At 42.0% G+C, this 21,976-nt stretch overlaps 1 pseudogene; it reads left to right on the forward strand.

Moving 5' to 3' along the window:
• Positions 2,927-3,342, forward strand: LOC100524324 (annotated as a pseudogene).

Consider the following 21,976-nt stretch of genomic DNA (forward strand, 5'->3'; position numbering starts at 1 on the left):
ACTTCTCCAAGTGCCTCAGTAATTAAAAAGGAGTTAATATGCGAAGACCCAATAAGCTGAATATTTTTCTCAGTGGGTGGCCTTGCAAATACACACCCACAGAGCCGCTCTGATCTCGCCACCATATGGTCCTCATTTTCTGTATCTATTTCTATTTATGTTAACCCAAGAATTCTGCCACTGTAAGGCGGCTGACTAACCTTTTGCCCCTTGTTTCTCTCTTGCATGAAACACAGGGCTTAGCCTGAAACATTTCTTGGGTGCTGTTTCCTTCAGTTTTCCTCACATGGAAAAAAAAAAGGAGTTCAAGGCTAGGATGCTTAGTAAAAAATTACATTCGCATGATTATTTTCTTTTCAGTATTTCCATATCTCAGGATTGTCGAACTCCTTTTCCTTGTGTACGTCATTTATTTAAAGCCATCACCTTACTATCTCTTTTTCCTCCAAGGGAGCAAGCAAAGGATCCTAAACAGGTTTTGCACATAAAGAATCAGATTCAGTAAACAGTCCAGCAACTGCTGAGCGCCCACTGGGGGCCTCACTTCCCACTGGATGTTACAGGAAGTTATAAATGGTTCCTGAAACTGAGAAGCCTGCTGCCTGAGTGTCCTTGCGTTCCCCAGTCTCAGGGCGGGTGGGGACCGTGGGGACCTGGAGAGCACAGGCTTGGGCGGAAAGGGCAGCTGCTTCTCAGCCTCAGCCAACTGTCACCACGTGGAAATGAACGCCCTGTCTTGCCAGCTCTGCTCGATTTCCCCAGAAAGCTAGAAATCAAGATTTTTTTGTATGAACGCTCTCCCTTGAAAAAGTTGTCAACTAACAAATTCAAACTTTTTAGAAACACTGTGCGAGCCAAAAAAAATGTGCGGGCCAAATCGAATAAGTCTGCAGGCCTGGCTTGGCTTGTGGCCTGCCAGTCTGCACCTTCTGCTTTACATTATAAACTCCCTCCAAACTTAAAAATTCTTCCATTCAAAATGACTTGGTGACATTTATAATGATCCGTGTATATTTTCTGGAGAAAAACCTTCAATAAGGCTGCTTGTATGCAGATTCTAAACAGCAAAACCTGATATTGTGGTCATTTAGTACTACGGGGCAAAAGAACTTTTTGACAGAATTTTCTGCTTCTAAATAGTGTGCATATTATGTAGATGCCGCCTAAATTATGTACGGATCAAGTCTTAACATCATAGTTTCCAAGACTGAGTTTCTATCAGCATTCCCCCCCCACCCACCCACCACACAAAATGCTATCCCATAACAAAAAATGACCCCTGTTAAGGATTATTTTGGGTTCCTGCAGGATTATTATTGCTGGAAATAACAAGTGGTTGGCAAGGATGTGGAGAAACTGGAATCCTGGTATACTCTTGGTGGGAATGTAAAATGATGCCCCCGCTATGTAAACAGTACAATGGTTCCTCAAAAAATTAAAAATAGAACTATCATATGATCCAGCAGTTCCACTTCTGAATTTATATATATATCCAGAAGAATTGAAAGTAGGGTCTCAGAGAGATATTTGCACTCCCATGTCGATCGCAGTGTTACTCACAATGACCAAAAGATGGGAGCAGAGTTCCCATCATGGCTCAGCAGAAACGAATCCGGCTAGTGTCCATGAGGATGTAGGTTTGATCCCTGGCCTCGCTCAGTGGGTTAAGGATCTGACAGTGCCGTGATCTGTGGCATAGGCCAGTGGCTACAGTTCTGACTTGACCCCTAGGCTGGGAACCTCCATATGCTGCAGGTGTGGCCCTAAAAAAACAAAAACAAACAAACAAACAAAGGTGGAAGCAACCCAAGTGTCCATCAACAAATGAATAGATAAGCAAAATGTGCATATACACACAATGGAATGTTATTCAAGGAACTCTGGCACGTGCTACAACTTGGATGAACTTTGAGGACATAATGCTGCGTGCAATAAGCCAGTCACAAAACGACAAATACTGTATGATTCCACCTATATAAGGTAACTAGAGTAGTCAAATTAATAGTAACAGAAAGTAGAATAATGATTGCCAGGGGCTGGGAGGAGGCAGAAAGGGGTAGTTGTTGTTTAAGTGGTGAATTAACCAGGGTTCTCCAGAGAAACAGAACCAATGTGATGTTTATAGACATCGAGATCTAGCTGAAGGAAATGGCTCATGAACTTATGGAGACTGGCAAGTCCAAAATCTGTAGGGTAGACCCTCAGGCTGAAGACCTAGGAAAAAGCCGAAGTTGCAGTTTAAATCTGAAGACTGGCCGTGGACAGAATTCCTTCTTATTTGGGGAGGTCAGTCTTTTATTCTATTCAGGCCTTCACGTAGTTGGATGAGGGCCGGCCACATTGAGGAAAGCAGTCTGCTTTACTCAAAGTCAACCAATTTAAATACAAATCCCATCCAACAACACTCTCAAGGAAACATCCAGAATGTTTGACCAAATAGCTGGGTACTGTGTTCTGGTCAAGTTGACACATAGCCGTCGCAATGTGCATAGAGTTCCAGTTTTACAGGATGAAAGGCTCTGGAGACTTGTTGCATACCAATGGGAATATACACAACAGCACCGAACTTTAAGATGGTTAAGATGGGGAGTTCCCATCATGGCCCAGCAGAAACGAATCTGACTAGCATCTGAGGATGCAGGTTCGATCCCTGGCCTTGCTCAGTGGGTTAAGGATCTGGTGTTGCCATGAGCTATGGTGCAGGCTGCAGACTCTGGTGTGGCTGTGGCTGTGGCATAAGCCAGTAGCTAAAGGACTGTTTCGACCCCTAGCCTGGGAACCTCCATATGCCATGGGTGTGGCCCTAAAAAGACAAAAAATAATAATAATAATAAGATGGTTAAGATGGTAAATTTTGCTATGTGTATTTTACCACAAGTGAAAGATGTTCTGTAGATCTTTTGCTCCTGTCTGTGGCACCAGTGGGATGGGCAAGTGTCAAGGTCCGCATATGGCCAGGAAGCTCTGCAGCCACAAGGACTGGCCCGTCAGGACCAGAAGGGGCATGATAACCCATTTAGGCACAGCCCTGAAGGTCAGCCCCTTTGGAGGCATTTCACAGGCAAAGAGAATTTTACTAGAAGAAGTCAGCGTTGAAGCCAAACAGGTAAATTCTGCCATCAGGAAGTGTTTCAGGGACCAGCTGGTCAAGAAGAGAAAGAAACTCACAGCTTTCATATCTGATGATGGTTGCTTGAACTTTATTGCAGAAAAAGATGATGTTCTGGTTGCTGGATTTGGTTGCAAAGGTCATACTGTTGGAGACATTCTTGGAATCCATGTTAAAGCTGTCAGAGGAGCCGGTGTCTCTGTCTTGGCTTTATGAAAAGGCAAGAAGAAAAAAACCAAGATCGTAAGTGGTAATAGTGCAACATGGTGATGGTAAACTCTCATATACCATATATATATTTGAGAGAGACATTTCCTTTCACAAAATACCAAAAGAATTATTTTCGTAAGGGATGTTAGAGTACAAATTGGACTATATTTTAATAGGGTCTTTTTTAAAAAAAATTCCTCATATCTATAGCAAACGTCTATAAAAGTTGAGAGTAAATTACTATATTTCAGAAAAGCTATTTCCAGGGGAAGTTAAGATTGCCTTCTAGTTATATTGCTTCCTGGGGATATGATTTTCCTCAGGGACAGAGCATGGAGAGTAAGAGAAACAAAAGCTAATACGTGCCTTTGATTGTTACCCTCAAATAACAAACTTTCCAACAGAAGGGTTGGTAATAGCAGTCATAGGCACGGCTAGTTATGTGATTAAATAGCTATAATTTTAGTATTTTGGTGAATATTGCTGTGTACACAAGAGGTTAAGATTTGATCTATAGGGTCACCGGATCCATGATTCCAGTCCATTTCAAATAGATTTTCTGACATTTTATGCTCATACTTGGGGATTCTTCACAAGGTAAGTGAGGTATCATTAAAGGACTATCATGGCCATCTTTTTGTGGGTGTGTGTGTGTGTGTATTAGGGCCACACCCACAGCATATGGAATTTCCCAGGCTAGGGGTCCAATCGGAGCTGTAGCCGCCGGCCTACACCACAGCCACAGCAATGCAGGATCCAAGCTGCATCTGCGAACTACATCACAGCTCAGGGCAACACCGGATCCTTAACCCACTGAGAGAGGCCAGGATCCAACCCGAAACCTCATGGTTCCTAGTCAGATTTGTTAACCACTGAGCCACGACAGGAACTCCTTTTTCTTTTCTTTTCTTTTTTTTTTTTTTTTTTTTTTTTTTTTTGTATTATGGAGATCTTGACTTGAGACTCAAGGTCATTCATTCAAGTTTCTATATGTCAGAGAAGTCTTTCAAGTGCAAGTTTCTAAAACTCAAACTTAACGAATGTGACAGGAAGCCTCCCTTCTCTGGTCCTACCATAATGTAGCCACTAGTTTATCCTGTTAGCAACATTATATGAGTAATAATAGCTTTGGTCCCAATGCCAAAGGTCAAGGTATGATCACGGTAGTAAAATAATTACCAATTATAATGTAAAAGGCAATAGTAATTCTAGCTACTCTAAATCCCATAGGAAAGATCAATTTACTTTTTTGTAATTTGGGGTTTTTTTGTTGTTTTTCTTTTTTTAAATATTTGGTATTGACAGTTTCTCCAATAACTTCTTCCCTGCCCCTGAAATTAGTGAGTTAAATAAAGGAGACAATTATTGCTGAGGCAAGAAGTGAGCTTTCCTTCTCCACAAGAAGGCCACCCCTGGACAAGCCTTCCAGTCTCCAGGAAAAGCTCTAACTCTTTGAGAAGCTCATTTAGGCCTAAGTGGAGCAGCTCCACTGAGGTGATGACAGAGGTGCTGGCTGAAATGCTGAGCTCAGCTCATTGCAAGTTCAGATTTTTGAGTCTCCCTGTTTTGAAAAGGAATTTATTATTTTCTTTCATTTTTACTTCACTAAAAAAAAATCCTCAACTATGAACACAAACATGGCAAACCACTGAATCATTAATATGAAGGAAATTTCTAAAAGCCGTGTAGCATATTTCTCTGCTCCTGAGTAAAATCAACCTCCAAACTTAGGTCTACTTTTTTTTAAAATTGAAGTATAGTTGATTTACAATGTTGGGCTAATTTCTGTTGTAGAGTAAAGAGGCATATATATATTTTTTTCATATATTCCTTTCCATTATGGTTTATCCCAGGAGACTGGATATAATTCCCTGTACTGTGCAGCAGGACCTCATTGCTTATCTATTCAAAATGTGATAGTTTTCCTCTACCAACCACAAACTCCCAATCCATCCCTCTCCTTCCCCCTCCCTCTTGGCAACCACAAGTCTAATGTTCCTTGTCTGTTGGTCTGTTTCTGTTCTGTAGATAGGTTCATTTGTGCCATATTTTAGATTCTACATATAAGTGATATCATATGGTATTTGTCTTTCTCTTTCTGACTTACTTCACTTAGTCTGGGAATCTTTAATTGCATCCACCTTGCTGCCAATGGCATTATTTCATCTTTTGTATGGCCGTGTAGTATTCCATTATGTATGTGTGTACTTTTTAAAATGCATCTCTCAAAGTTTTTTCCCTAAGCCCTCTGGACTAGGTTGGGTTTCTCCGTGTACACTTCCATGCCACATTGGATTTCTCCTTCATAAATTTATCACAAATGGACCCAAATAATTACTTGGATTCTCAGTTTAAGATGGCTGACTAAACTCACACATTGAACTCTTTTCTCTCCCAAAGCCTTAGTGAGATGATGAAAGAAATACAGCTATACAAATAAATCCATGTCGGATAAGGTACTGATAGGAGTTCCCATCATGGCTTAGCAGTTATCGAACCTAACTAGCATCCATGAGGACTTGGGTTCAATCCCTGTCTTTGCTCAGTGGGTTAAGGATCCCACATTGCTGTGGCTCTGGCATAGGCCGGCAGCTACTTTTCCAACTGGACCCCTAGCTTGGGAGCCTCCATATGCCGTGGGTGTGCCCCTAAAAGACAAAAAGACCCCCCCCCAAAAAAAGGTAATGATAGACTGGAAGAGTATGGTATTTCTAGAAAATTTAATCCAGATAGGAGAGAGCTTGGGAAGGCAGAAAACCAGAAATCCCATAGAAGAGACTTTTTTTTTTTTTTTTTGGTGATGCCCATGGCACATAGAAGCTCCCAGGCCAGGGATCAAACCTGTGCCTCAGCAGCAACCCAAGCCACTATGGTGACACCAGATCCTTAACCCACTACATCACAAGAGAACTCCAAAGAGACTTTAAAAAAATGTATTGGGGTATATTTTATTTACAGTGTTGTATTAGCTTCAGGTTATAGCAAAGTGAATCAGTTATACATATATCCATTCTTTTTTCCCATGTAAGTTTTTACAGAACATTGAGTAGACCTCCCTGTGCTATATGGTAGGTCCTTGTTAGTTACGTTTTTTTTTTTTTTTAGGGCCACACTCACAGCATATGGAAGTTCCCAGGCTAGGGGTTGAATTGTAGCTGTAGCCACCAGCCGCAGCCGCAGCCACAGCCACAGCAATGCAGGATCCAAGCCACATCTGAAATCTATGCTGCAGCTCACAGCAATGCTGGATCCTTAACCCACTGAACAAGGCCAGGGATCAAACCCGAGTCCTCACGGATACTGGTCAGGTTCATAACCACTGATCCACAACAGGAACTCCAGTTATCTATTGTATATGTAGTAGTGTGTATGTGTTAACTCCATCCTCCCAGTTTCAAGGAAATTTTTCCACTAGCGAGTGGGAATAAGTCCTGATTAGAAGTAGCCAGAGCTGATCAGCAGCTGGGTCTAAGAGGCAGCCGGCAGGTAATTGAGGGTCTGGGGAACACCTGCAACAACTTGCAAGTCCCAGAGCTGCTGACTTAGCCTCAGCTCCATGGTAAATGCACAAATACCTTCTTTAAATTGCCAAATACAGTTAGAGTTTTGATGAGTAAGACTCCCCCTGGGAGAACTGGGACTAGAGAAGATGGTCAACTTTTTTAATATTAAAAATAAGATTTCCTACTGACTACTAGTTATATTAAACATCTTTTCATGGTTTTTTGATCATTTATAGTTCAGTTTCTCTGAACTGCCTGTTTCTATTTTTTTTCCTTTTGAGTCATTTGCAATTTTCTCATTGATTTGTGACTACTGTTTGTATATTGATGTCACTCAATATACACACACAGATATTTCTCTCAGCCTGTCACTTGCCTTTTAACTTGTGTTTTGGTGTCTTTCGAATTTCAGGAATTAAAATTTGTATGGAGAGTAAGCAGTAATTATTTTCTTAAAAGCGTGTGAGCTTTAATTTTGCTTAGGAATGTCTTCTCCAAACCCAGGGTAACGATGTGAGCCACAGGGGAAGTCCTCCAAACCCAATATATTAGTAGAACTGTATGTATCAAAACCATCTGATCTCTCTAGACATGTCACGGTGTCCTTACCTGTAGAATGGAGATAATATCTCCCTTGCCGTGTTGTTTTGAGAATGAAAAGGAAGAAGCATGTGAACCATCTGTCACACACAGGCATTCAGGGGATTTATTGTGGAGATGAGAAAATGGAGCGCAGTGAACTAAGAGGACCAGCCAAGGTCAAATACACACAAAAATGCAACCTCCCAAGTCACTGACCCAAGGCAGCTAGACTAAACGGCTTCTCCTTAGCCTCTGTATTGATAGGAGGGTTGCTTTCCTTTGCCATGACTTTATGTTCACGACACCTTGAAAATCGCTTACCCATCCCCCAGTTCAGTGAGGAAGGTAGTTACACGTTTGAGAGTTGACGCTGTCGTTCTCTTCTTTTCCACCTCCCGCTTAACCTGCCTCAGCTTGTCTGTGGCTTGTCTTTCCCTCTTCTGACCTTGTCCTTCTCACCCCCTGCCCTCGCTTTGAATCCATCTGTCACACCCATGTCCCTAAAGACTGGGACATTGATGCACACATCACCAGTAAGGGATCTGGGATTGCCAAGCGCCAAGAGGAGAAAGGCACACTTTCGACTATCCTGTAATCCTTAAGTCTCTTATCTCATTTTCTTTCATATAAATTGCTTCCACAGCCTCTGGTTCCTCAGCCTTCCTGCCCACCGCCACTCCCCTCCCATACTCAGAGATTCCATTCTGCCACCTCAATGCTATTTCTAAAGCAAAATCTGATCGGATCATGTTTTATTTAGAATACTTTAGTGCTCTGCTACTAACCAGCTTTTTTGCACTAGGAAAATATTTACCTTCATTGGATTCCTTCTTCACTTGAAGGATAGGCTTAATAATGGTTAACCATGCTTGCTTTTTAGGTTGTACCTAAAGCATATGGAATTTCCCAGGCAAGGGGTTGAATCAGAGCCACAGCTGCTAGCCTACACCACAGCCACTGCAATGCCAGATCTGAGCTGTGTCTGCGACCTACACTACAGCTCACACAACGCCAGATCCCCGACCCACTGACCAAGGCCAGGGATCGAACCTGCATCCTCATGGATACTAGTCTGATTCGTCTCCACTGAGTCACACCGGGAACTCCCTGGTTAGCCGTGATTTTAATAATAAATAGAAATATCTTAACATTCCTATAAATCTCTGTAGAGTGATCTCCAGCTTCACCCTTGGCCATCTCCTACCTTGCATTTCTTGGTCTAGTCTTCCTAGTTTCCTTTCCATTCCTGGAACACAACCATGACTCTTAATCTGTAATTTTGCAGACACTGTTCTCTCTGTTTGGAAGAACAATTTCCCCCCTGCTTCCAGGGCTCTTCTTTCCACCTTCATTAACTAATTCTTATTTATACATCAAGGTTCGGCGTCCTCCTAAACTATGTTTTCTGACACGTACTATGCTCCAAATGAATATTTGCTGAACAAAGACCTGCTAAATATCGAGTGTGTACTATCTGTTAATAATTTTACATATATTATTTCACTCAATGCTCACAAAATTCCCAAGAGGTCGATATCAGTATTCCCGTCACCGTGGATGTTCAGACCAAGCCTCAGAAAAGTTACCTAACATGTCCAAGTTTATACAGTTAACAGTGGCAGGACTGGTACCCAAATCCAGGTGGGTATGACTCCAGAGACCAAGTATGGAGTGAAATAGAGCATCAAGCAGGACACGAAGGAGGAAATAACCATAAAATCAAATCTTGAACACAAAGCTCTCAAGAATAAGACTTTCTCGCATAAAGTCTGCATAGATTTTCTAAAGCAGCATAAAATCCTCAAAGCCTGGCTTTTTCCAGCTGCTGCAGTGGTGGCAGGCACCCACACAGCAGCGAGTTCTCTTGGCCAATGAGGGGGAGTGGCCACCATTTCAGACAACTCTCCCCTGAGGACCACTTTATCCTTGCTAACATCTCTAGCATGATAAGTCAGGAACTAGAAGGTTCTTTCCAGACTATTAGAGCTCCTTCTCTCTATGCTGTAAAGTACAGTCCGTGATCTTTCTTTCTTTCTTTTTTTTTTTTTTTTTTGTAAATCAACTATACTTTAATAAAAAAATAAAATCAGCTAAAAGCAAGCATCTAAAATCCAGTGAGGCAGGTTAGGTTTGGCTGGCTTAATCAGATTTGCCCTCAGTTTCTTACTTTTTTTTTTTTTTTATGGGAACTTAAAAATTTTTAATTCTCCATGATTACAGATAATTTTTTTTATGATGATCATAACAATCTGATTTCACAGGATTTCCATCCCACAGCCCAGGCACACCCCCCCACCCCCCAAACTGTCTCCTCCGGAGACCATAAGTTTTTCAATGTCTGTGAGTCAGCATCTCTTCTGCAAAGAAGTTCCATCTGTCCTTTTTTCAGATTCCACATGTCAGTGAAAGCATTTGATGTTGGTGTCTCATTGTATGGCTGACTTCACTTAGCATGATAGTTTCTAGGTCCATCCATGTTGCAAGAAATGCTGGTATTTCGTTCTTTTTAATGGCTGAGTAATATTCCATTGTGTCTATGTACCACATCTTCTGGATCCACTCCTCTGTCGATGGACATTTAGGTTGTTTCCATGTCTTGGCTATTGCAAATAATGCTGCAATGAACACTGGAGTACATGTGTCTTTGCGAGTCGTGGTTTTCTCTGGATAGATGCCCAGGAGTGGGATTGCTGGATCAAATGGTAGTTCTATGTGTAGTTTTCTGAGGAATCTCCATACTGCTTTCCACAGTGGATGCACCAATTTACAATCCCACCCACAGTGTACTAGTGTTCCTTTTTCTCCACACCCTCTCCAGCACTTATTGTTTGTAGACTTTTGGATGATGGCCATTCTGGCTGGTGTAAGGTGGTACCTCAGAGTGGTTTTAACAGTCTGTGATATTTCTTAAAAAGAAGTGTCTCTTTTTAACAAAGGCTTCCATTCCTGACGTATGAGTTTACTATCAGAGTAGAAACAGTTTAAATATAAAGGATAAGCCACTTAAACATCCATGTCCAGAATTTGGGACAGTCATAGCACATTAAAAGACGTTATTTCAGTGTGTTCTACCTAGTCATAGATTAAGGTACGGAAATAAAAACGTGGGACAAAAATCAGCGATATGAATAACTTTATCCTCTGCTCATCAAGAAAATATTTTACAAATAGTCACATGCTTGTGGTACTCTTAAGTTTGCTGGGAATTTTTCCAAGCAATTTGTTAATGGTATATATCCAATGATTTGTCCTCAAGACAGTGGTGATTTCAAATAAGAAAGAAGGTGGAGTTCCCATCGTGGCTCAGTGGTTAACGAATCTGACTAGAAACCGTGAAGTTGCAGGTTGGATCTCTGGCCTTGCTCAGTGGGTTGAGGATCCGGCGTTTCCGTGAGCTGTGGTGTGGGTTGCAGACACAGCTCGAATCTGGCGTTGCTGTGGCTCTGGCATAGGCTGGTGGCTACGGCTCCGATTTGACTGCTAGCCTGGGAACCTCCATATGCCGCGGGTGCAGGCCTGGACAAGACAAAAAGACAAATAAATAAATAATTTTAAAAAATAAGAAAGAAGGTAACTCCCCCTGAAGGTGGATGTACCGTTGAGCAGAGGGCTAAGGAGATGGTTAGGAGCAGCAGTTAATGTGTGATGATGGTGGGATGGTGCGAACATGAGGCCTGGGAGCGAGCCACACCAAACATAACGGGTAGATAGGTGGTGAAGTGAAAAAGGCAGGAGACAGAGCAATAGACAGAATGTGTTAAAATGTGTGTGTGTGAGGGGGATGTGATAAATGTCTCTGGAAAGACTCACAAGAAACTGATAAGAATGATTGCCTCTGAGAAATGGGATTGGAGAACTAAATTAAAGTTGAGGGAGGAGATCAAGGATGAAGAGTAGACTTTTACGCTACTCTTTCTTTGTGAGTGTGTGTGTTTGTGTGTGTGAGTGAATCATATGCATGTGTTTTCATTTCAAAACAAAACAAGAATGCACGGGCTTGCCCAGAATTGCAAGGCTCAGGCGTTTGGGGTACACTCAGGCTCAACCAAGCTACCTTGGATGCAGGCTCTGAGAAGCAGGTGTGTGGAATAGGTATATAACTTTCCAAAAATTAAAGTCTAAACAGCCCCACTGTGCTCTGCCTGGAGAGACCTGCAGGCCAACATGAGAGCCAAGGAAAGAGTGGTGGGAAAACTGAAAGAAATGGGCATTATGGAACTAAGGTGAGTTCAAGTTGGGAATCAAGAATTTATCCCCACTCAGGGGCCAGCTCCCAAGGTCAGTGTGAATCTCTGTGGTAAATCTCAGGTCTTTCCCAAGGAGAAAAGGCATTTCTCTTCCTGGAAGGCATTTCAGCCCATCATAGCGAGGCAGCATCCTCCTCTTGTCATTCGTTGCTCTGACAGCAAGTTTCTAACGATGATTTAGCTTCTCCGTGTGTTTTGCCCATGGAGATAATATGTCCCAGTCAGCAGAGGGAGGGTGCAGTGACGAGTAATTCTTATCCACCGTGCAGTTATATCTCTTATTGTATTTAAATAAATTTCTAAAATGTCATTTGTGTACAGACAAGCTTTTAGAGCTTGAGATTTTTGAGTTTTCATTTGTTTTCTAGCATTTCCTTCTATTAATCTATTCATCATCAGCTTAGGGAAGGTAGGTGATAGCAAAAAACAGGGGAAAGATGGAAACTCTTTTAGTTTTGTGTTTCAAAAGCTAACACCTTAGAATTAAAAAAAAAAAGGATAATGGCCAGATTTGAGAGTTGTAGGAACAGGCCTTCCCTGTCCATCCTTCTTACCAACTAGAAAAAGAGTCTCCACATTTGGTGAAAGAAAAGAATTACCAGGGAAAGTGGCAAGGGTATGTCACCAGTGTGACCTGAGACAGCGGTGTTTGTGCCCTGCTCTATGGGTTGAGCACTGGACGTGAGCCAGGGCCAAACCCCCAGATGGGATTATGGAATTCAATAGCAGAAGAGACCTGTGCCCCAGAAGCTGGGCAGTATCCCAGGGATGCAGCATCATATCAAAGGATAAATAGCTCTGTGGGCTATTGTGAGAGGGCAGCAACAGAATGGCTCATGCATGCAAGGGAGGCAAAGAAATAGTCAAGGGGAACAGACTAGATTTGAAGAGTTGTAGAGCTGAGAACAAAAGATGTCTCCACGACAACCTGCCTGGACCAATCAGGAAGGAAGTGATCCCCTCTGAGCCCCTCAATGAAGACCAGATTTCCTCCTACCCTAACTGCTGCCACTGATGCTTTGGAACCATATAATCCATGTAAGTTTATACTTATACTAACCAGATAAAGTCAGAACTCAGGTAAAACACCACAAAAGGGAAGGGACAGGAATCCAAATTGGCAGAGATTAAGTTACCGCCATCCTGATGGAGTGGTGACTCAGAAGATAAATTTAGCTGAGTTACATAAGAATAAAGTTGATACATTTCTTATGCACCTAAATTTGTGGCCTTCGCTTCTTACCTACCATACGTATTATATACTTTCAGCCTCCTGTGAGTCTGAGAAGTTGATCCAGAGCTACTTATGTGCTATGTGCTCTTGGAATGTCAAGTTCCCCATCACTTGAATAAGCATTTTAATATCCATTGCATGGAGTTAGTATGAGGTTTCAGTGTGATAATGTATATAAGCTGCCAGGCCCAATGTAGATGTTCTATAAACACTATTTCCCTCATCCTAATATTATCACTTCAATCGACATCCATAGAATATTACAATTTCCAAGTTTATAGCTGGTTAGACATTAATTCTGCTTTAGGTTGGCTGCTTCATGATGGCATCTTAGCATCTTAATCTCATCAGTAAAATGTCCTCAGATCACATGGATTATTTCTGGGAAGGGTTTCTGTGGCCGGTTAGTCCCACCCACAGTGTGTAGTTTCCAGTAAGCTTCAATCAAAGAGAGTGTCCCCTCCCTGACCTGAGCATACTGTCATTTCCCAGGCCTTTTGCCACAATCAGCGCAACGTCCATCTTTTGGCGTTCTAACTTTCTGTCCCTCATACATAGATAAGCCACGGCCTGCTTGTTCCAAGTCCAGGAAATGTGACTGCACCATTGCTCGACATCTCTTCCTGGACCTCGGTAAGGAAGAGGGAGGGTTACTATATACATTATTTCATTCCGTCTTTCCAGCCATCATCATTTCATTGACAAAAAACTAAGGCTCAGAGAGGCTCAGTGATTTCCCTGATAACCCAGAACTAGTAAGCGTTCGAGCGAAACTTGAAGCTACATCTGGAAGGCTCCAAAGCTCCTGCTCTTTCCATCACATAACCACCCGTGGAGGAAAAGATGTGAGGGCAAGTATGATTTGTACCAAAAGGATGGTTTATTGGCGTACATGACCAAGAATTAGAGGTTGTCACCTAAACACATGGATGTGTTTAGACGGTAGCATGTAAAGTGAGAGAGAGAGAGAGATAAAGGGAGGGAGGGAGGGAGGAAGGAAAGAGCATTCAAGCATCTTTCATTAGGCTACGGTCAGAACTTGGGTTGACCTATCCCTACAGTAGTAGAGCAGTAAAGGCAACCATGCTTTGTGTACGCCTAGTACTTGGCTTTTCTAAGTACCTGCACATCCAGTATAGGATCTAATTCTTACAACACTCCTAGAAAGAGATGCAGGGAAAGCATCATTATCACCATGCTTATGAGAAGGAAAAGAGGCACAGAGCTGTCGCTCATTCCAAGCAATCTTGAAAGTACAGAGCTGAGGTGGGTGCAGGTACTCTGCGTGATGACTGAAGATGTAGAGAGGTGTGACCTCCTTTTCCTTGGAGTAGAGAATGAGGTGTACCAGCCTGAACTTCAACAGGAAACAGAGGGTAAAGTCAAATTGGATAATTTGAGGTGATTCTAATAAAAGGACTATTTACAAACAAGTGCTTAGGGTATAGGGAAACCATTAAGATATAGGGCAATTTTCTAGTTTGCATCAGTGAGGCTCCATTACCACACATGGGACTGAAGGGCAAGAGGAAGCTGTGGTTATTAGAACAGGGCTAGAAAAGTCTCTGCAGAGAGACCACCTGACCTGAGCTCTGGCCTTTGGTCAAGGAACACAGCCAGCCTGCAGGGACCCCACAACAAGGGGTGCATTGAAGTATATACCTTGATTATACTCCACTCCCCTCTTCCCACTGATCATGTGCTGGTGCTTCCCGTTAGCTGAATCCAACTGGAAGTCAGAGACAAGAATACCCACTGATGTGGTCAAAATAGTTCAGCCTCCTGAGGCCCAGAACAGGGAAAAAAGGGGGTAGGGTGAATCTGGAGAAGCAAGTGGAAGATGTCCTACACAGGAGGTTTTTCTGTGAAGAGTTAGAGGTCATATTGGAACTGTGTATCAGTTGAAATGATTAAACACTAAAGAGGAGTTACCAGGCAGGCTGCAGGTTCAGTTACATCAGAAGCTGGCTCTCTGAAAGATTAAGATCTGTTCTCTTCAGTATGCCAACTGTGTACTCAGGCACCTCGCCTCATGGTAACAAAATGACTGCAGCAGTTCCTGGTGTTGCATCTCTATACCACATTTGCTAGAGGAAGAGAGGGACCATGGTTCAGAATTTCCAGTAAAAGTCTGGAGACTCATTCTGATTGGATTATCTTGGGTCACATACTCAATTGTGAACCAAACATTATGGCTAGAATATGGAATGTGTCAATTGGCTCAGCTTGGGTCAAATGCTTCATCTACAGATACAGAAATGGAATGGCCTTCCATAAACCTCATAGATTCTAGAACAGAAATTAGAGCTTTGTGGGACATTTGGAGAAGCCATGAAGTACCCACTTGAGTAGGACTGCAGACCTGCCATTAGTGTAGTGAATCAATGATGCTCTTTGGAACTCAAGATTCCTTTCTCATAATTATTTACCTCATGGCCAAAAGATGGCTGCTGCCCTACTAGGTGTCCCACCTAAGTTCAATGCAGAAAAAGGGAGAAGGGGTAAACGATGGTCTAAAGGGGAAAGTGTTGTCCTAGAGAGCTGTTTCCTTTCTATTTGCAAAGAGAAACCCTTTACCTCATTGCCCAGAACCATGCTATGTGGCCATTTCTTAGCTGCAAAGGAGTCTGGGAAAAAGAGGTTTCTTGTTTTCTAGCCTGAGTTGTAGATGAGATGAGGATGGGGAATTCTTTTGCTGTGCTCATCCATGGTATCTGCCACAGGAATGATTGCCTAACAGCAATGAAGACCCAGCTGAGGCTGCAAATCATAAATCTGTGGTGGGGCCAATCAGCAGAGGATCACTCACTTGACAGTAAAATTGGTTAACTGGAAAAAATGACAGCTCTATACTAAATTTCACTGATTCTGCTAACTTGGGAGAACTTCAGGCCAAATTTTCCTAGCACACAGGGCTATGAAGCCAACCGCATAGACAATTCAGGAAAATTGCTGGAACAATGTGGCTATTTTATTTCCAGAAAAATTAAGAGCCTTTCTGAATAAATATCTAAACCAAAGCCCATAGTCTGTGACATGTACCCATACAAATACTGGTTATTTTCCCAGAGAAGCTTATTCATTGAGTACAAAGTTTTAGTACTTTTCTAGATGGTCTTAAAAAATTAGTTCATACTCTGTTTAGGTAGGTCTTCAAAAGGAACCCCTTAGCCTGCAGGTTCTGAACTTTTCTGCATTATTATCAAAACACAATTTTTTTTGGTCTTTTTTTTTCTTATGTATTTTTTAGGGCCTCACTCACGGCATATGGAAATTCCCAGGCTAGGGGTCCTACACCACAGCCGCAGCAACGCCAGATCCGAGGCACATCTGCGACCTACACCACAGCTCATGGCAACACTGGATCCTTTAACCCACTGAGTGATGCCAGGGATTGAACACACGTCCTCATGGATACTAGTTGGGTTGCCGCTGAGCCACGCTAGGAACTCCCCAAATTTTTTTTCCTCTATAAGCTTTGAACAGGGCCGTGTACAAATGCATTAGTTAAATAATTTAATTAATTAATTTAATTAAATACATGTTATGGGTATGATTCTATAATCCAAATATAGTATTGCCCTGGAGTTCCCGTCATGGCTCAGTGGTTAACAAATCCGACTAGGAACCATGAGGTTGCAGGTTCGATCCCTGGTCTTGCTCAGAGGGTTGAGGATTCAGCATTGCATGAGCTATGGCGTAGGTTGCAGGCAAGATTTGGATCCCGCGTTGCTGTGGCTCTGACGTAGGATGGTGGCTACAGCTCTGATTAGACCCCAAGCCTGGGAACCTCCATATGCCATGGGAACAGCCCTAGAAAAAGGCAAAAAGACAAAAACAAAACAAAACAAAACAAAAAAACCAAATATAGTATTGCCCTGCTCATAGGACCCAAGTGACACGTCAAAAATAATGTACAGTTCAACTCCAAGAAGACTGTAGATCTTCACAGGTATTCTCCAGGAGCAGCTAAGAGTGTTTACTGCACATAACACACCTCAGTGCCTCCTCAGCCCCACCTCACATAGCAGCAGCTGTCCTCACAACTTTCTTCCCATCTCTCCTGCCTGTTCCAGAAGAGACATCCCAGGTCCTGATGTAGAATCACTCACCCCCTTTCCAGGCTCCTAGAGTCCAAAACTTGACACATTTTTCCACCAGTACATCAAAGCTCCCATCCCTTTTCCCAAACAGGAAAGGACCTTCCTTCTTAAACAAAAGTGTAGGGAGAAAGATGGACAAAGGGCAAGTCATAACACCACCAAACTCTATGCAAGCACTTAATATAGTCCCATAGAGAGTGCCAGCAACTTCTCACCTTTAACAAGTAATACAAATATTAGAGAAAAAACGTATTATTAATGTATTTTCACAGGATGCCATATGGCAAAAATCACAAACATCTTCACAGATCTTCAGGTGAAACAGAAGAAGGAAAAGACAAGGGGAAGATAATGACCAAAAGGATATGAAACGTGGCACATTGTAAATCAACTGTAATTTTTAAAAAATAATTTAAAAAAAGGAAAAAAGATAAAGCCAGAGCTATCGTTACATTTTCACTAGCAGACTGTGTGTAACTGAAAAGAGACTGCTGGAATTGTGAGTTTTTTTATAAAAGTATAGTTGATTTACAATGTTTCTTCAATTTCTGTTGTAGAGCAAAGTGACCCAGTCATACATATATGTACATTCCTTTTTTTTAGCATACTGTCTTCCATCATTTCCAACTCAAGAGATTGGACATAGTTCCCTGTGCTGAATTGTGAATTTGAACTCACTAAAAGAAGTGTGTGTCCTGTAGGAGTTCCCACTGTGATGCATGCAGTGCGTTAAGATCCTGCTTGTCTCTGTGGAGGTGCTGGTTTGAGCCCCAGTCCAGTGCAGTGGGTTAAGGATCCAGTGTTGCTGCAACTCCAGTTCAGATTCGATCCCTGGCCTGAGAACTTCCATTTGCTGTGGGTGCAGCCAAAAAAGAAAAAAAAAGTATGTGTCCTATTAAAAAATGAAATGCCTCCCATTGTAAATGTATAAGAAAAATAATGTTTCATACGGATGTGAACTAAAGAGGTTACTTTGTTGTTTGTGGATATCTTTAGATATAGTAATAACCAGCAAGTAAAAGAAAATAATTTCTACATCAAAACAAGGAAATGATTAGTGTAATTATTAATATAACCAGCAATTCAATTAATGGCTGCTTTCAATTTCTGTGATGCTTGTTAACAACATGGCTAATAAATACCTGTATTCTAGTTAGGGATCATCACTTTATAAGCCATGTGATTTTGGTCAAGTCATTTAGCTTTTCCATATGTCTCTGCTTCTTCATCTGTTAAAATGAGGGGTAACATTTGTCCTATGAGCTACCTCTCCAGGTGCAGGGGTGATTAAACCAGGCAGAGCTTACGGCAGCGTTTTGAGAATTGGGAAGTACTGTCAAATCCAAAGTACTGTGATGAATAATAACAGTGGTAGATGTTCTTTACTGACTATCCACAGAGCTCCCAGCAAGAGAATTGGTGCATTGCATACACAATAAAACGTATGATGCTCACTCTAAAATATTTAGTTTTGGAGAGTTCCCATTGTGGGGCAGAGGGTTAAGAACCTAACTAGTCTCTAAGAGGATGTGGGTTCTGATCCCTGGCCTTACTCAGTGGGTTAAGCATCTGGCTTTGCCACAAGCTGCAGTGTAGATCTCAGATATGGCTTGGATCTGGCGTTGCTGTGGCTGTGGCATAGGCCTCAGCTGCAGCTCCAAATCAAACCCTAGCCTGGGAACTTCCATATGGCATGTGTGTGGCCCTTAAAAAAAAAAAAAAAAAGATTATAACTCTTCAATTTATTTCGATGAAAAATTTCTAAAACATATTAAACAGCTCTTTTGAGATTCAATATACTGGGTGTGGCTATTTGATTCCCTCCCAACCCCCCACCAAGAACTAACCTAGTCTGTCTTCTAAATTATTCCACTTTCTGAGTATTTGCTACTCACCATACCTGCTTCTAATCAGTGCCACTATAACATGTCTCTACTGCTTTATTCTTTTTCTTCTCTCTGTGCTCTTCTTTCCTTAGAGGTCATCTGTTTCCTCTTTTCTCTATATTTTTATTTGGAAATCTGGCTTTCTATAGACAGACTCTACCCTTTCATTCAATTATCAAAGTAAATAATCACAATGAATTAAATGGGTTCCTAACAATTGTCTTTCCACTCGGTTTGCTTCTTGCCCAGTGCCCAGGATTTGTCCCAATGGCAGCAAAGACTTGTTTAGGGCGTGTCAACCCTGATGGGCTGGAGTGGGCCACCAGCACTTCCACATTTCCTTAATTTACTCCTCACTCTCTAAAATGACTGTCATTTTTGTCCTTTCTCTTGCAACCTTCAGCACCTCCTCCTCCATCTCAGCTGATGATCTCCCTTGAATTTTACTGAGAAAATGGAAGCAATACAAACAGACCTGCTTTGGCGTTCCGTTGTGGCTCAGCAGTAATGAATCTGACTAGTATCCTTGAGGACTCGGGTTCAATCCCTGGCCTCACTCATTGGGTTAAGGATCCGGCATTGCCGTGAGCTGTGGTGTAGGTAGCAGACCTGCCTCAGATCCTGAGTTGCTGTGGCTCCGGTGTAGGCCCGCGACTACAGCTCTGATTTGACCCCTAGCCTGGGAACTTCCAAATGCCACATGTGTGGCCCTAAAATTAAACAAATGAACAAACAAAAACAAAAACAAAAAAGACATGCTTAGTCTCCCACCACGAAATACCCCATCCATACCCATGTCCTCTCTCTTTGCTGCCTTTTCTGTGTTCCAGGCTATTAGCAATTTTACACTTTTGCGAATCACTAATTTTCCCTTTTACTATATTGGAATTTAAAAGCACTGTATTTTTCAGGTACAAATTTTTGATCATCTGTTTCGTGTTTCATTTCTGGGATTTTTGTTTTTTGTTTGTCTTTTTGCCTTTTCTTGGGCTGCTCCTACTGCATATGGAAGTTCCCAGGCTAGGTGTCTAATCGGAGCTGTAGCCACTGGCCTACACCAGAACCACAGCAATGCAGGATCCGAGCCACATCTGCTACCTACACCACAGCTCACAACAACACCAGATCCTTAACCCACTGAGCAAGGCCAGGGATCGAACCCACAACCTCATGGTTCCTAATTGGATTCGTTAACCACTGCACCAAGATGGAAACTCCTCATTTCTGTTTAGTTTTATTCCATAATCTCTTGTTCTTTTTGGTAAAAGGCCTTTAGTTCTTTGATTGACTCCATCATATCTATATTAAAATCTGATCGAACTGCTTCAGAGACAAAACTGATTTTATCTAGAGTCAATTCACATTCTAATTGTTGATTTTGTTGCCTTTCTTTCTAAGCATCAAACCATCCACATGCTTTGGAATTGGAGTGTGCAGACTCATAGCAAAGCATATGAAAACTTAACATTTTTCTCTATATCCCTCCCCATGCCTTTAATCATGGGCTCACCTCTCTCTGTCAGCAAACCCTCAATCAAAAGCCAAGTGTTATAGTAGTAGCTTGGAATTCTTACCCTAAGGTGATATTGTGGATTCTTCAGAACGAGGCCCAGAGCAATTAGGAAGCTTGGCTCAATTTTTGATTGGAAGATTGTATCTAGGTACCCCCATCTCCCTGCGTCTGTAGCTTTCTAAAACCCACACTCTGTAAGTAGAAGGCATCTAGAGTTTTCATAATTTTTCAGCCTCACTCCTGAGAAGGAAGGAGTTTTCAAGCTATAAGCTTGAATCCAATTAGTCACGGAGCAGTTTGAGTGTCTTCTACGGCTCCAGAGCTGTAATCCTGGCCAGGGCTCCATGCTTTCTGGATTTCCTATAAACTTTGTGGCTTCAGACTGCTTGTTTTGACATATTTGTTCTGTTTCCATCTAGGAGATGTTTGTGTTATTTTTGAACCAGGATTTATCCTTATTGTTTTGTCCTTTTAGTTTGACCTATTACTGTCATACATTCAGTACAGAGTGGGTTATCAAAGCTTGAACTCAGCTGTCTTGCCCAAAAGTCACATCTATAATACTCTGTCTTCTCTCTTGTTTCTATCAAAAGCCAGTCTCCTCATCTGTGCATTTTATCCACCCTTGTCTTCTTGGGGACTTTGCTCCTGCAATTATTTTCCCTCTGCTCTTCTATACACGAAAATGCCTCGAAAGAGTTCTCTCTAGTCACTGTCTTCTTTTTCTCCTTCCTCATTCTTTCTTGACTCATCCCAATCAGGCATTTAGGCCCGAGACTGCACTGTAAAGGGAATGCTTTGTTCAAGTGAGGTTTGAGTTGCCAAGTAGGCATCTAAGTAGAGATCATAAGTGGTCTTGAGGCCCAGAAGAGAGTACAAGGCTGCAGGTATTAATATGGTGCCCTTCAATATATTGATATCATGGCAGAGATTACTAGATCTTTAGCGAATATTCTTTCTCCTCTTCCTCCTTAGTCCAAAACTTCAATTTTAGCTGAGCATATTGAGACCTTGAATAAAGGCCACCACTATCAGTCTCCTTTGCAGCAAGATGGAAGCACATGGCTTAATCTAGCCATTGCACTAATGAGATAAACTTGCAAATGCATGTGTGTTAGGGGTGGAGATGGGGGTTTCCAAAAATGTTTCTTTAAAAGAGCTGCCCTACTGGGTGGCTCCCCTTCCTCCTTTCCTTCCTCCTGTTATGTGTAGATGATGCATAGAGCTAAATTAGCCATCTCAGAGCATGAGGTAGACCTGAGAAGATAAGCCCTATGCTAGAATGATGGAATAGAAAATCAGAAATAGCCTGAGGGATTTCCCATTGTGGCTCAACAGTAACAAACCCAACTAGAATCCATGAAGATTCGGATTTGATCCTTGGCCTTGCTTAGTGGATTAAGAATCCAGCGTTGCCATGAGCTGTGGTGTAGATTGCAGATCGTGAACCTGCATCCTCATGGATACCAGTCATGTTCTTAACCTGCTGAGCCACAACAGGAACTCCTCCTGGTTCTTTTTTTATGTAGTATAATAAAGTCAATACATTTTTTAAAATGGCAAAAATAATCACAGAAAAGAATTTTAAA

This window comes from Sus scrofa, chromosome 8 (assembly GCF_000003025.6).
Source record: "Sus scrofa isolate TJ Tabasco breed Duroc chromosome 8, Sscrofa11.1, whole genome shotgun sequence".
Classification (NCBI taxonomy): domain Eukaryota; kingdom Metazoa; phylum Chordata; class Mammalia; order Artiodactyla; family Suidae; genus Sus; species Sus scrofa.